The 11,777-nt window shown below is 35.5% G+C and overlaps 1 protein-coding gene across 1 annotated transcript in view; it reads left to right on the top strand.

Moving 5' to 3' along the window:
- The first annotated feature begins 769 nt into the window (after positions 1–769).
- LOC145294146 (general transcription factor II-I repeat domain-containing protein 2B-like) overlaps positions 770–11,777 on the top strand; it is a 35,436-nt gene continuing 24,428 nt past the window's right edge. Inside the window, exon 1 of the mRNA XM_080141251.1 lies at positions 770–846. The gene's annotated coding sequence lies outside the window, so the exon portion shown is untranslated. The remainder of the gene's footprint in view (positions 847–11,777) is intronic.

Genomic DNA, 11,777 nt, shown 5'->3' with positions numbered 1-11,777 from the left:
TCTCCGGACGACCGGCCCCCGCAACAATATTTCCTCTTTTCTCTACCATGAAATGCAGATTCATTATGGACACAAATACAAGAAAAAAGGATCGAATGTTTTGAAGAAGTGATAAAAACAACAAAAAAATCAAATTCAAACTTAATGTATGAATAATTGTTTTATTATTTCAGCATATAAATATATTGAACTGACACATATAGGAACGTGCAATGTGACTTTTCATTTTATAAAAAAAAACAAAAAAAAAAAAACAAACAAGAGAAATCTCCCTATTTTTTTTATATTGGATAATAAAAAAATTGTGCGTGATGCACCCGTGGTTTGGAATTAAAATATAATCCGCTGTTTGGTTTTCTTTTTGTTGTTTGCCGTATATAAAATATCACACAACGGAATTTATAATTCCGCATAACCTCAGCGCGCTTTGGATTCTAGTCGAGACAAGACAACAAAAATAAATATATTCGAATCTCTATTGTTGTTGACCTTGACAGCGAAGGGAGAACCATAGCTTAGCGCATTCATTGATCGGTCCTTTCCAGAGACTCGTATGTATTAATTATATACATACCTATAGTGAGCCGTTTAGACCTGCCAAATTTGCTTTGTCTGGATCAAACACACAGACACAGAACAAACTGTGTGCAGTAGCACACATGCATAGAGCAGAGCACGCGCAAACATAACATAACTTTGACACACATATATTTCCGGTGACCTTTGACATAACCTTCCGTTTACGTCCCTTTTTCTCTCTCTTTTTCGCTGGACATCAAGCCATGCACACGTGTAAACCACGCGCTTCATAAGTGTGCACTAGGAGAGCAACAGCAATAACATGAGGTAGGCTTGTATATTTTTCTCTTAAATATTGTTACTTGTGAGATGCACACACATAGAGCACACAATATGAACAATTCAAGACTGTCATATTTAAGCAACATATCACTGGGTAAAATATGAACTGTAACCTCTACTTATGCATCTTCCACAGAGGTCAACGCGTACAAGCCACAAACACACGTCCTTACATGACTACCCAATTACTACACAGATGTATAAACTTTACTTTGTTTTGTTCTAAATAAATAATGTATTTTATATATCGGTGTAATAATCATGGTTGTCTTTATTGTTAAGTCGTGAACATGCATTATATAGCCTTGCAACATACCCAACAGCGAATGTCACAATTAGGAGGTAATTTTTTTTTTTCGCTTATTCTTTATTTTTAAGTAACCTTTTTTATTTATTGTTGGGTTATCCATTTCTTTCACTGTATTTAGTAGTTTTCTTTGGTCATGTAAACTATAAGTACGACGATATAATTCATAAGTTGTTTTTTTTTTTAAACTTCTGTTCCAGAATAGATCATTTTTCCTTATTTTCAACGCCGATGCTTGAGGGAAGGGTGGGGTATAGGGTTAGAGAAAAATGATTAAAACTAATGTCCTTATTTACTTGCATCCCCACGAGGGCAGAGTTAGTCAGACACAGAGCCAATTTTCCATGTGAGCAAAATCCATCATCCCATACATTATCTGCTCCATTTTTTGGGGGTTTTGCTTATAAAATTTAGTCCAGGATTTATCATAATAATTATACCATAGCAAGTGTGTTTAATTGACTGCGAAACAGATTTTCTTTATAATTTATTTTATATAAAATATAATTTTTTTTTACCATATATAATATCACATACATTGCTATGGTGTAATTATTACCATAAATCGGTATTTTTTTTTTAGTTTACCGACCCCTCGGCATTCACCTTTGAATTGTTGACTTTTATAGGTTTTTGGGTACGCTGAGAACAAATATCGCAAACGAGTAGTTATTCATATTTGAAGATATTCAGTATCCAACGTAATCACTACAGTTTGGCAAGCAAGATGGCCACACGTGCATTTAGGAAAAAACACCAAAAAGAGCCAAACTAGCCAAAAAATGACCCCACCCCTCCTTTCACTTTCTTAATTTCATCAATTTAGATATATCACACACTTCTCATGATTAAACAAATAATTATTTTTATGATTAAAAAAAAACATTTATTTTCGTTTTTTGACACAAACAGATTTTTTTTTTCTGACATCAAATCTGATAATCAAACCCGTCGCAAATTTACTGTTTGCATGGTATGAACTCCTAGACCCTGGGACTTTTTGAGGAAATATTAGTTTCAATAAAGTGGGGGATCACTTTTCTATAATAATTTAACCTAAAATGAGCACCCACACCCCCAACATCTTGTTTACATTGGGGCGTAGGTATGTCGGCCGCAGCAGGGGGGGGTTGTGGCGTTGTTGTAATTGTACTATTTAGAAATATTATGTATAGTTAGTATATACTTCGTTTATATTTAATAAATTTACAGTCATTAATATCTTTCAACAGTTGCATTTAAAACCGGAATGATGCCAACCAAATGAAGTAGAAACGAAACTGAGGAAGAAAGAGTGGAAAGATTAAGAGTTGCTGCAATTCGATCCAATGAAACCACTTCACGTAGAGAAAGACTAACTCAACAGAATACATCAAAGAGAAAGGAGAGCAAGACTGTCCGATTTGGAAAGAGCAACCCAACGTGAGGCTGACAGAAATAGACATGCTGCAAGGCAATTAAATTTATCACAAGAAGAAATTCAAGAAAGGAAAAATAATGCTCAGGAAAGAGAAGCAATACGACGATTAAATTAAAGTAGACGTACACAAGGTCATTTGAAAGAGGCTCAACGACGACAGAATGAATCAGAAACCCAACGAAGCTTTCGCCTATACCAAGGACAAGAGCGAGGGGCTGCAAGGAGAGAGAGTAGGACTTTGCCCCAGCAAATGACAGAAAAAGAGGCAGCTAGACAACGAATGATTGCTTTGAGACAACATGAAATAGAACACTGCAATAGAAAAGGATTGCTCTACAACAAAAATGACTCACTACAGCCGATATAGGAAAAATGGACAAAGTATGTCAACATTGTTCAGCTGTGAAATTTAAAGGAGAAATCCCTGGTTGTTGTTGTTCTGGCAAGGTTGTGCTTGACAGCTTTCCACGACTGCCTCAGTTGCTGCAAGATTTGCCCTCCAGTAACGGTCCCATTTCTTAAAGAGTTTCTGCAAAATCTACGCAGTTATAACAATTGTTTTGCAATGACATCATTTGGTCACAAAATTGCAGCGATACATGGGTGGAATCTTCTTTTAGAATTCGAGGCCAAGTTTGTCACAAAACTGGGAGTCTTTTGCCACCTGAAGATGCAACAGCAAAGTTTATTCAAGTCTGGAAGAGAAACTGCATAGTCAGGGACGTGATAGTAGACTCAATCAAGACATTCTCCAAAGGTTGACTGAATTTGTCAGCTGAAAACAAAGGAGAGGGTTGAAGAAGAAGACTTGGTGGAGCACAAAATTGTCATAAGGGAAGATCGAAAGGTGCAAGAAGAGCACCCACGGTGATTCAATGCTCTAACAACAATGTATGAGATTGGAATATTAATGGAGAACGAATCGACAGCAAACCGATATTATCTTGCATTTAAAACTGATACATTAAAACGGATCCCCGAACTACATCCCCTCTACGATACTTTAATGTACTTACACAGGAGGCCCTCGATACATGTTTGAGCGCCAAAGTGATGCCATGGCGTATGTTCAGCGAATGGGCCGAGCCAATCTCTTCATCACATTCAAGACAAATCCAAAGTGGACGGAAATTACAGAAAATTGTCTTCAAGGACAAGAACCTTAGGATCGTCCAGATATTGTTGCCAGAGTCTTCAGACAGAAGCTAAAACGTTACTTGGATTTATCAAGAAAAGGAGATTTGGCAGGTTGAGGGCTTTCCTGTACAGCATTGAATATCAAAAGATAGGACTGCTGCATGCACACATTCTCACCTGGCAGGCCCCAGAGGACAAAGTTCTAGCAGAAAAATGGAGCTCTGCATATATGCATATAATTGAGGTAGAAGAGCTAGCAAACAGGATAGAAGTGGCATGAGGTCTGGCTGCTGGAAATCGACCCAGACTGGGAAAAATTAATTTGAATAAAACCTTCAAAACTTTTGTTTTAAAAAAAATGAATGATGCTCTCACAAGAATCACTCCAAACCATGCAACATATAAGGCAGCACGTTCAATTAAAACTCCAACACAAAGTGAATAGAGGAGGAAACATGAATACCAAATCATATATGCCAGTCTGGAAATGAAAACTCCAACAAAAAATAGAAAAACTCTGAAAGTAAACTCCTCGGATTTACTGATTGAGTACTAGGAAAATGGATGGAATGGGGAATTTTATGATTTCACTGTCGGAACTCTGGGATATGTTGATAGAAAGCTAATCAACATACTGCGAGAACGTTTTTGTTGCACAAAGTGAAAAACTTTGTGACAGACATGCACGAGGCCGCAGAGAGGGCAGTGTACTGGATCTGGTTAAAAAGAAATAAATGTTGATCAGGAAAGTAACTGACACCAGTACCAAATTGTTGGGGTGGGGGCACACTTCAAAAATGCAGTAGAGGAGTAGGGGCAGAAACTGCGAAGTTGTTCCTCCTTATTATCATGGCACTGGATCTGATTGTGGAGCTGTCAGCTGCTGTGCACTGTGAGCAGTGCATACAAATTACTTAGCTGCACAAATCCAAAACAAAAACAAAAACATTGAAGCAAAGAGTTTATCCTTTCTGCTTCAAACTTAAGAATGGTTTATAGGAGCCACATTAAAGAAGAAATAAAGGTGAGTTTTTCACCAACTCAAGTTGAAAACTTCTGAAGGCCACACTATGAATATGAAGAAAAAGATTGGATAAACACCATCAAAGAGGAGAACAAGGAGAAAGGAAAGATACCAGCTGTAAAAATTACCAAAGAAGCTATCTGCTGGAAAGTAGCTCAGTAAAGTAATTTTGGAGCTGTATAATGTGTGCACATATTACATCATTCGTTCGGAAGCAAATGGTGCACATCAATTACGTTATAGCATACAGAAGGAATGATAACATTAAGATTCAGCAAACAATATTCCAGGGAGGCAGCCTTTCACGGCTTCTTTTCAGCCTCACAATGGATCCACTAAGTAAACAATCTTAGCATGAGCAGAAGAAGCAAAATAAAAGAGTAAACCATTGAACTGCACTAGCTTCTACAGATAATACACACAAGGACATCAGAATAAAGTTTAGCCCAAGTGTGTCAAGTGTATCCTCAGAGCTGGGAAGAAAATATGCAGTTAGACGAAGACACCAACATCAGAGATGTAGAAGAGGACGAACTCTACAAATACCTTGGCAGTGACGCAAACACCAACATACATGTCAATATGGTGGAAAAGATTGGCAAAGAGCGTGTACATCATGTAAGGAAGATCTGCAAAACACAGCTCACAAATAAAAATAAAATACCTGCCATCAACCAACTTGCCAGTAATAACATACAGCTTTGGCATCCTCAATTCAACACATGAACAGATGTAAAGACACGAAAGATGCTAACACTTTGTAAAATAATATACAGCGTGCAGTCACTCACACACACACACGCAAATAAACAAACCTTTATTCAATACAGCCCCCCCCCCCCACACACACATTTTGCAAAAAAATATGTCTGGTCAGCAATGGTACAATTTTAAATATGCTCACACACTTTTCTCAAAACAACAAAAGTAAAAACAACATTTTTGGCAAACGTAGTTGAAAGCACCATCACGTGACATAACCAACCAATAAGAAAATTAAAAAGATTATCTTTTTAGCGATTTTCCAAAAGCCAAAATATCAGCAGAAGCTATCGTGTTTTGGAGCCGGTTTGGATCTATAAAAAGGGCATTTTGCGTCCAAACGAGTCAGTCGACCTTTGAGCAGCATGGCGTAGACTTCAACATCGACCCGCCCATGTGGGCATTAAACACGCGTGCACGCTCGATAATTAATTCCTCAACATGGAGATGAACCTTGTTACCCTAATGGATTTTTTACCCTTTTCTATCTCTCTGCTAAATAAGCGAGGGACTTTTATATAGTTTAATTCTTCCTAAAAAAGAACCGTTTTCTTCTTTACATAAAAATCATTTAATTACCTCAGTCACCGTTCACAAAGAAAACAATCCTGTCTGTTCTGTTCATTTATTTACAATAATGTAAATTAATCTCATTAATTTCACACAGGACTTTAACCTTCAAAACTCATTAATTCCACAAAGGACTTTCACCTAACATTTTAATCATAATGACTTTGAAAGAACTTTCACCGATTGGACTTTATTGATTTTGTTAAAAAAATAAATGTGGTGCATTTAAATCAGTAGGAGTCGTTTTGTTTCATTCCCTTTTTTTTTGGGGGGGGGGCAAAGAAATTTAATTTTACTTAAATTTCTGAACCCCTACAATTGGTGACACCCGACCGTGAAATGAAACGCGTACATCCATCCCCTACAACAGAAACCAGTGTCTATCAAGATTGTACTTGGCCAGAGGAGAAGGTGGACTGGGACTCTCAGTGATCAACTACCAACATAGAGCAACTATAGTGAACGCAGGCCAATATCTGCGAAGCTCCCAGAACCACACCCTTTCAATGGTATAGAGTGTCTAAAAAGTCACTGAAGGGTTTTGAACTTAAATAGATTCTTATTTTTAAATGATATCTTTCTGTAATATTAACACAATCGAAGACATTGGGAAATTTTTGAAAAAACGCAAAATTCAAACAATATTTATCGATAAAAATAATGTCTTGTAAATGTTGCCCATTTTCAACTTTGCATATTTGTGCTCTTTCCAAAAATTATTCATGACAGATTGCAGGGTCCCTTAATTTAACTCCTTTATTTTGTTCCTAATGTTCTCCTTCAATTCTTGCAGGGGTTGGGGTTTGTTAACATAGATTCTTTCTTTAAGATATCCCCACAAGAAAAAGTCGGGGCTAGTTAAGTCTGGGGAGATAATATGTGAAGTTGAAAATGGGCAACATTTAAAAGACATTATTTTTCATAAATAAAAATTGTTTGAATTTTGCATTTTTTAAATTTTTTATTTCCCAAGCCTTAATCGGATTAAAATTACAGAAAGATATCAAAAAGAATCTATTTAAGTTTGAAATCTTTCAGTGACTTTTTGGACACCCTGCACAAATTAAAAATGCCACAAAACTTTATCCATCCGATATGAGAGTTTTCAAATTACCGTTGGAAAATCTATTTACAGTGTGCATAAGTGGAATTTAGAATCGACTTTGACCTCAAATTTCCCGCCAATGGATTAATGTGATCTTAATTCCCCCCCCCCAAGATACACAGAAATTCATCAGCTGTCATTTGAGCCACTGTTTGTTTCAATCGGACCAAAAATCTCATCAGAAATAGCAAAAAGGCAGAGAGTGCTGGATCTTCGCACGGAAACTCGCCCCAAGGACATTGCTGCAATTGTTGGAGTGTCCTTGGCAACAATCTACAATGTCAGGACCAAATTTAAGGTCACAGGCAACATTGAGGTCTCTGGCTCCCCCTTCAGCCAACAAAAAAATGGACATAGGCCTTCATCAAGGACATGGAGGCCACAATCAAACAGGACCCAACAATCTCAATGCAGAAGCTTGCCAAATACAAAAGCATAAGTGAGGAGACCATTCGCAGGGTTGTTAAGGACTTGGGAATGCATTCCTACGTCAGAGTTGTCAGGACCTCCTCACAAAGCCTCACAAAGAAAACCGGCAAGATCAAACAAAGACTACTAGGAAAAGAAACTATTGATGGGAAGAAAAAGAAAATATTCGAGGCTCAAGTAAAATCTTCACCCTTACTAAAATTAAAAACAGCAAAAACTATAAGAACTTACTCTCAATTGTATCTCAAGTACATAAATATCTCTCAAAAAGAGCTAGCAAACAGGATAGAAGTGGCATGAGGTCTGACTGCTGGAAATCGACCCAGACTGGGAAAAATTAATATGAATAAAACCTTCAAAACTTTGGTTTCAAAAATCAATGATGCAACATATGAGGCAGCATGTTTTATTCAGTTAAAACTCCAACACGAATACAGGAGGAAACATGAATACCAAATCATATATACCAGTCTGGAAAGGAAAACTCCAACAAAAAATAGAAAAACTCTAAAAGGAAACTCCTCAGATATCTGCATTTTTGTCCTGTGAAATCACAGAGAAAAAACTGAATAACAAGGTGAAGAAGCTAAAAACTTATTCTGTCCAAAACCCAACGCAGCTAAGAATTAAGATGTCAGGAGATCAGGCTGAAACATTTGGAAGAGACAGACAGCCGAGTTCACCTTTTGCATCAATTGCTGAAGAGTATAAGACATCAAAAGTGAGGACAGTAATGGTGTTCATTTTTTCGACAACTTATTAGCGATTAAAGATGATCCACATGAAGTTAGGAGGGGAAAAAAGTGGAAAGAAGAAACCGAGATAACTATTAACACCTTAGAGCGTGCGGATATTGTTGGCACTGTACAGGATACAAGGGAAGAACTAGGCATCCAGAACTTTAAACATACAACCATCTGGCTGTTGGCGATTACCTTGAAAGTGAACAGAAGGGATGTATTAAGAAAAAGCTTGTGACACATGCCTGGCCACCATACGTCATTTTCAGTTTTATAGACTTCTTTCTCTTTTCGCTGAACTCGCAACCAGTCAACATGTAACAAAGCGCTCTGGTTGGCATGGCCACCCAACCAACTCTCCTAACTAACCCGTCAGCCTATCATCAAATACTAACCGCAAGTAATGTTACTCTCTTCTAAACGAACTCTTATTCTTACTTTCTCTATACCAATTCCCTCACATATCTATTTATGTAAATGAATCTACATTCTTTCACTATCATACATATATCTTCCGGAAATATTTTAATTAGTCACATTATAATGATGTGTAAAAATAGTAAATAAACTAATAAAATTGATAATAATTATACTAGTTTGGAGCAAATATTGAACAGCTATAATGAAGTTTGGAAAACCTTAACTGGGACTGTATCTTGTTGAAAATACATAAAGGATAAAAAATTTTAAATGGCAATTCAAAATGAAAAAAATAAAAAAAAGTACATACAGTAAAAAAAATTTCAAATAGAAACAGTTAGTAAAGGTATTAAATTCCAGAAGAACAGAGTAAAATATGAAACATCTTGTTAGTTAAAATCTTGAAATTATCCTAATGTACCAAATGTGATGGGTCAGATCCTAATGACTCAGAATGTTATGAGAAAAAAGGCAATGACATCCTTTTTAACGTTGTCAAGAAAAGCATACACCTTATTTAAAACTCATGCGCATTTCTGCCACTCACAAAAAAAAAAAGCAAAAAAAAAAGCACCAAATTAAGCAAAGAATGATCTTTGTTCTCGTATAAAAATTGCCACAAATATACAAAAAGAAATGTGTGTAATTTGTTTCCAAAATTTATTTTTCATTTAATTTGCTTCACTAGTCATAATAACCATAGCAAATATGATATCAAATTAAAGTTCATTCAATGTCCTATTAAATGGTGCTAAAAAATTGGATCTAGCTTTATTCGCGTAAATGCGTCAAGCAAAAGAAAATACTCATACCCATAGCGTTTTGAACAAAACTGTGTAAAACATGAACAGAGAGAAGATTAGCAAGTCAATGGATGAAAGTTGTTCGGCTTTGGTCTTCCACCAAATGGGTAACTATAATGCTTCAGTTTTAATATAAATGATAAGAAATCAATTTTGTACACCAATTCGTAAAAATACCAGAAATATAATGCAACATGATTAGCACGTGTTCAGCATGTAAATGTAATGTAAACAAATGAGCGATATTTGGAATTCTTTTGTTTTTTTGTTATAAACTTAAAAAAAAATCCCTAAGATTTTATAAATCAAATCACTTATCACAAGATTCAAAAGTGCTGAAAATCTAATATATATGTCTAACTCCATATTTTCAAACTCTTATCTTTTTCGAAAATAAAAGTTGCAGAGCAGCACCAGGGGCCTCAAATGATTGGATTTTTTTTATGGACCATTCTTTTATGGGTCTTTAGCTGGTTAAAATAGTTTTTAAAAAGGAGTCAAAATTGAAAAAAAATCGTTATTCATCTTAGTTTATTTTTAATTTTTATCCAGTTCATATGTGTGTCACTTTTGTGTAGTGGTAACGTCACCAGCTTTGAATGCTACAGTTTTGCTTTCGGTTTTGATTCTAATTGATGGCACCTAAATACTTTTTGTTTTACTTTTGAAATCACGACTAGAAATTTTAGAATATGAAATCTGGACGAAACAAAATATTATATTTAAGTGTGTTTTACAACCAGTCAAAGCCCCCCTCCCCACTCTTGTTTAATTAAATAATTTTTGATAATAGTTAAAAATCAACGGCCAACACAAAAAACTGTCAAGCAGCTGGCTTGACAGTTACATGTTAGAAGGAAAACAATGGCAATGAAACTAAAACGAGTCTTATGTAAATACAAAAAAAAAAAAATTAACATTGGGAATGGAGGGTGTCTTTTTGTTTAATCATTATGAACTTTTTTCTAAAAATTTAATAAAATACAAAAAATAAATGTTAAAACAATAAAAAATAATAGTACTTGTGCAGCTAACTCTAGTATTTAGAAAGCCATTCATAACATGTGGAGGAGAGGGGTTTTCTGTTTTTAATAGTCTGTACTTTCACCTAACAATTTAATACAAAAAATTGTTAAAACAAAAGTACTAATAGGCATATGCTTTTCAGTATCAGAAAATGTCGATGGCCTCTGATTTGGGGAAACAGATGCAAAAGCACCTTCCCCTTTGTGCTTGTTTTTATGGGTAATCCTGTGACCCTTGAATCATGTTATAATTATCTTTAATGCCATTTCATTAATCTTGAATTTCATACTCAAATATCATGATAAACATATTAAATTATATTAAAGCAGGTACTGTGCTTTCCAAGATTTTTTACGTCAACAATTTCAAGTCAAGACAATTTCGAGTCAAGACCAGTAGTGATTTCGAGTCACTCAAGTCTATTGTTCTGTTTGTGACCAGCTGAAAGAAACTTTGAATTGCAATCTTTTAACTCCAATAATGAGAATTTGCAGTTAGAAATCATTGAGGATGGGAGTGCTTCTCTTTTCTGCGTTTATTTCCAACGGCAAGATTCAGTGAGCCTTGTGCTCACTGTAGTCAATCCTGATATTGATAATCGCAGTATTTTAGTGCAGTTTTCTAAAATCATCCTTGTGTCTTGTTACTAATCAGGGAAAAATTTTTATTTATGATCTATGGAAAATTAAGTTGTTTGGGGATCAGAAGGTTCCAAGGGGTGGGAGTGGGGGGGGGGCTTCCATGATAATTAGATCATTGGCAGGGGAGTTAAGTCTGTTAAGTGAAGTTCGCTAGATTGTCAACTCGCGCTAAGAGCTCCAACTCCCTCAGTGTGTTTACTCTAATGATGCTCATTTCGATCAATAAATTTTTGTTTGAGCTGAAATGTTTGAATTTAAAAGTTAAAAACCGCAAAGACTTTCTTGTCAACCTGATGTTTTAGAATAAATATGAGTTGAATTTTTAAGTAGTCAGAATTTTAAAATTAAGTTCATTTTTTTTTTTTTTTTTACATGGTTTTCCAGTTCGATTTTACCCATTGTGCAATTTAGCAATTTTTGTATGGTTTTGCTTATATTTTTTGAAACAATAGTAAGTGTGTGCAGTGTATATGTTGACACTATTTCGCTGCAAATCCTGTTTGGACAGCTGTTTTCGTTTTGGTTGTGATGT

Source organism: Euprymna scolopes, chromosome 15, assembly GCF_053919585.1.
Source record: "Euprymna scolopes isolate OS-2025 chromosome 15, ASM5391958v1, whole genome shotgun sequence".
Classification (NCBI taxonomy): domain Eukaryota; kingdom Metazoa; phylum Mollusca; class Cephalopoda; order Sepiida; family Sepiolidae; genus Euprymna; species Euprymna scolopes.
The sequence above is the reverse complement of the archived record's forward strand: the minus strand, read 5'-3'. Positions and strand labels throughout refer to the sequence as shown.